The sequence below is a fragment of the Montipora capricornis genome, chromosome 12, assembly GCF_036669925.1.
Source record: "Montipora capricornis isolate CH-2021 chromosome 12, ASM3666992v2, whole genome shotgun sequence".
NCBI lineage: Eukaryota > Metazoa > Cnidaria > Anthozoa > Scleractinia > Acroporidae > Montipora > Montipora capricornis.
The window spans coordinates 27623923-27628922 of NC_090894.1; the positions used below are offsets into that span (position 1 = coordinate 27623923).

The window sequence follows — 5000 nt, forward strand, 5'->3', positions numbered from 1 at the left end:
TACATACTTCAACTTGAATTTATTAGATTCTTCGTGTGACGGCTCGCGATCCCCTGGGTCTCGCGAGATAGCGAGGAGAAAATAAGAGAAAACTATGGGTAAAGCAACGTATTTCACACCCCTTCCCACAAACCCGCAACACAGCATAAATTTTTAGTAAACGCGTACGACTTTAATTAAAGATAAAAGTTAACTACAAGTAAAACAGTTATGACAGTTACTATCTCTAAATTAACTAATCTTACTTAGATTTACTTAATGCTAATATATACTTAAACGACAATACAAAATGAACTAAATACTTTACTTTAATATTTACAGACAATAAGTTCAGTTCTTCGTCAGCCTTCATGCCTTCTCAAGGTTTTTGTTAGTCCAACCGGCTAATCCTGCAACCATCCACTACCTCTTCCAGCAAACCAACAAACGTAGTCACGTCTTCTGTCAGTCCACAAGACTCTCACTTTCGTCGCCGAACTTTTCCTCCAAAAACTTCCACTATAAATATATTTGCCACCGCCGACAAAGGAGTTTTGTCTGGGAATTTCGCGGTCGGCTCCCACCAATGACTCTTGGCAGTGTTTCTCTTTTCCACTTTCTTTAAACTTTCACCTTTCCACTTTGGCTTCTCTCCCGCTTTCCTTCTCGTAGCAGTCTTCTTGTCAACTGACCTTTTTCCACCTGCCTTTACAAAACGCTACTTACATTTATATCTTCACATAACAATGCATTCCACATCAACACTTATTGAAAAAACTATTGTTAAAACACGACCCTAACGAACCAATAGTTACAAAAGCATCTCCACAATGGAGACTTAAAAGAACAAATAGACTAACAAACTATTCTCTAATGTACTAATTGCGGTAGACTACGATACGAAATTAACACTAAGTAATTAACACGAGCGGAATAAACTATGAACTAACGAAACAAACTACTAAAGAAAAAGGAATTTTGTGACACTTCGTATGGCAGAGTACGTGGGGCTTTCGTCGGTACCATTTACACAAACGTCGCAAATTTTTAAAATCATATTCCTCAACTGTAAAGCTTTTATCGGCGTCGGAAGAAAACAAAACTTTCCTCCGCACAACTGGCATTTATTCAAAACAGCACATGAGCTTGTGAAAACCAAACCTTCACTTAGTGCCCTGCGAAATAAGCCAATCGGAGCGTAGATTACATTGCCGCAACCTTTTTTTAGAAGCCAATGAAAAATGGTGTACTGTCGAACTTTACCAGATCTCACATTTCCAGTAACAGAGTGAGATCTGGGTACGAGATTAAGTCAGATGTATGAATTTTCCCACTGTGACACTATCATTCGTTTGCATAAAAGACTTTAATTATGACTACAATGAGGTTTCCGAGTTGACGTTGAGACTAGGGAAGGATTGAATAAAAAGCTGCAAAAGCTCAAGGCTAGCCACTGTGTCCGGGGAATCCTCTTCTAATGATTTTGAAATCGAAGTCACCAGAACTGGAAGCTAGCCATCCGGTTATATCCTTCTATTTTCTCAACCTTGATTATATTTTGAGCGGTAAAGGACAACCGCTGTAGTACAAGGAAACGGATTCCCGTGCAAGCTCCTTGGAATAAAATTCTACTAGCCGCATAAAACGCGCATTTTACATTTTCGCTGAATAATGTAAAATGAACAATTTAATCCTGTAATGGGCTCTGATCGATCTTTGAGTAGACAGTAAACCAACCGAATTACTGTCTTTTCTGGTCATCGCCTGGAGAAGAAAATACGCTAACATAAACAATAAATGGTTTTCACCTGACATCACAGAAGCCATGTTGGTGAACAAAATGAATGGAGAAAAACGTTTTTCGGAATTTGACGCTATTATAATGCAAAACATGAGCCATAATTTGCCAACCTCGTTCCCAGGGTCTTCTCGGTTTTCAACATGGCGGCGGGTCGGGACACAGCAGCTCACGTGATCAATTTGTTCCGTCGAGGATAGACAAATATGCAATGTTTCCAAAATGGCGGCAAGCAATAAGGTGAGAGAAATCTGGGTTCGACAACTATCAACAAAATAATACAAACAAAATGGCGTGCCAGAGGAAGCTACAGGAACTGCACCGACCAGTGGTCTGGGTGAAAACATTGGTTTGTTGTTGAGGCTCTCATTCTCGCCAGCGCAAATTTGTAATATCTGTACAAGTAAATGACTGGGACAAGGCCGGAGCCATTCCTGTATTTAGCCGCTCCTGTGGAAAACTAAAGCCGTAAAATTTATTGTGAGAGACCTAGAATACGGATGGATGAATGCACGAGTAACGGGAATGCGGTAGATGACAGAGAAGTCTTGTTTTGCTTTTCATTTCATGTTGTTTTAAAGCAATGCAAGTTTATATGCGGCTATTATTTCTCGGGGCTGTGATTTTTAAACAGCTTGGAAACAGCCATCGCACACAGTTTCACCCGTAACATCACAGACATTTGATTCCCGTAAAATCCAGTGAGCTAAGGTTTAATGAAAGCCGTGGTTCTAGCTATTTAGTCTCGGGGCTATGTTCACTGTCTTCCGTAAATATATAGTTTACATTGCATGTCATTTTTTCAATCAATTCAACCTGATTCAACTGACAGTGAAATTATTTTCATACACTTGGATGATTACCTGATTTCTTATCAGTGTATATGAACCTTCTGACAGCGACTTTCCCCACTATACATTGACCCAAAGCTATTTTCCTGAAAGCAAGTATTTTGCAACATATTTTGTTTTGAGAATCTGTTGTACTTCATTTTCACAGTGAAACTAGTATTTGAATGCTCTCTTGTCGTTTTATCTCTCGTCTCATAGATTGACTGCACGTATTATCATATCAGTGTAAAATCAGTATTAGAATTCTTTTCTGATTGCTAACAGGGAACCACAGCATGTTTTCAATCACGGTGCCCACATTCTTAGAATTAGTCACTGAAAATATATTTTGTGGTGAGTTCACGTAACCAAGCCAAAGTACATTGCTGAGCATGCTATTCCATGGCAATGATCTGCTTCTTGTGCTGTTCAAGCCATGAAAAGAATTTACCAGCTGCAGTGGAGACAATGTGATGTCTTTGGAATGCTGCTCATGAAATCTGTTGGCCATAATTCGAAAAGGGCGCAAATTGTGCAAGTCCTAAACGTGAGCATCTCATCATTTTAGCAGTTCTTGTAGAATGAGCCCAAGGTAAGGGGTGGATCTTTGTTCTTTTATCAAACTGGATTTTAATCTGGTGAATCCCAGGTGCTGTTTTGGAGGCAGTGACAATGACACAGTTTGTTTTATATTTGCCCCCATTCCTTAAACTACATTTTTGTTTCTTCAGGGTGAACTATTTACAGAGTGAGATAGAAAAGCCAATGAAAACAGAGTTTTTTTTTTTTCGACATTAAACCAATCAGAGTTGACATCAGAGTTCTGTGTGCCAGGGTTGTGCCAGGGTCTTCTCCCGACACGCCGCCATGTTGAAAGCCGAGAACAACCTGAAAACGAGGTTGATAATTTGCTATTGTTTTGTGCACACATGGCCGTGTCATCACGTGATTGAAAACCATCTACAACGTTTTAAATAAATAGAGTTAAGTTCTACCCACGTTTATTACCACTACCTTAATTGAATTCGGTGAAGACTAGGATTTGCGACAAACTTATGAAAATCAACTCCTTTCATTCTCACGCTCTACTTGGCTAACTTCAGGCGCAAAAAAAATTAGCAATTAAGACTATAACCGCTGGACTAATAGGTCCCGTTTGTATGGTCTCGGTTACCCGAGACAGCCCTCCTCCCCTCCCCGAGACAACTAGGCATGACTACTCCGGGGGTAGAGGGTAGGGGTGGGGTAGGGGGTAAAGGGTAGGAGTAAGGAGAGAGGGCTAGAAGGTAGAGGGTGGGGGTAGGGGGTGAAGGGTACAATAGCTGAAACAACCCAAACCTCTACAAAAATGCTAACTTTAGGCCTAAACACTATGTTTTAGATAATGTTTAGGCCTAAAATTAGCGTTTTTGTAAAGGTTTGGGTTGTTTCAGCTATTGTACCCTTCAAGCCTTACCCCTCACCCCTACCCCTCACCCCCTCATTACCTACCCCTCACCCCCGGAATAGTCATACCGAGACAACTTTACCGAGCGTGTATATGAGCATTGCGTGACCGAGACAAAGTTGATCCTACTTAATTGTGCGTACATTGAAAAACTGAAAATACGTATCATCATTTGCCCAGAAATCCAGAAATTGGACCGACACATCTTTACTGAATGAAGGGGTAGTTTCTAAAGAAACTGTGGTGCTGCGTCGGTGGGGAAGTAGTATACAAAAATTTGGTTTATCAACGGAGTTTATAATGTAAATTGACCACCGTACAGAGATTCTAAAAGCTGACGTTTCGAGCGTTAGCCCTTCGTCAGAGCAAATCGAGGGATTATGGGTTACGTGTAGTTTTTATAGTAGAGTAGGAGCTACGCTATTGGTGGTAACATGGCAACGTGAAAAGTAGGAATATATTAGTTAAATGAAAAGCGTTCGTTAATACCGTGAGGATTAAGGGTGCCGATTTGAAAGATGAATTTTTGTTCCAGATTCTTGCGGCTTTCCGTCGTACCTAGATGTAGGGAAAGGCCGCAGATAGCCATGTGTTTTTTGGAGTGGTTAGGCAGATTAAAATGGCGAGCGACTGGCTTAGATGCATCCTTGTCATTCTTCTCAACATCGCGAAGGTGTTCGCGGAATCGGTCACCTAGTCGTCTACCTGTCTCACCAATGTATAATTTATTGCATAACGTACAGGTTATGCAATAAATGACATTTGCGGAGGTACATGTGAAACGATCGGTGATCTTAACAGATCGCTTAGGTCCCGATATCTTGCTAGTGTTAACAATGAAAAGACAAGTTTTGCATCGTGAGCGCGCGCATTTGGAAGTGCCGGGTTGCTCGTTGGTTTTGAGCGCGCTTCTAACTAAAAAGTTGCCTACGTTTTTGTCGCGTTT

General features: G+C 40.8%; 1 protein-coding gene across 4 annotated transcripts in view; it reads right to left on the reverse strand.

Annotated features, from left to right (window-relative positions):
• LOC138026686 (adrenocorticotropic hormone receptor-like) overlaps positions 1-5000 on the reverse strand; it is a 56718-nt gene that overhangs the window by 2330 nt on the left and 49388 nt on the right. The gene's annotated exons all lie outside the window — the stretch shown is intronic.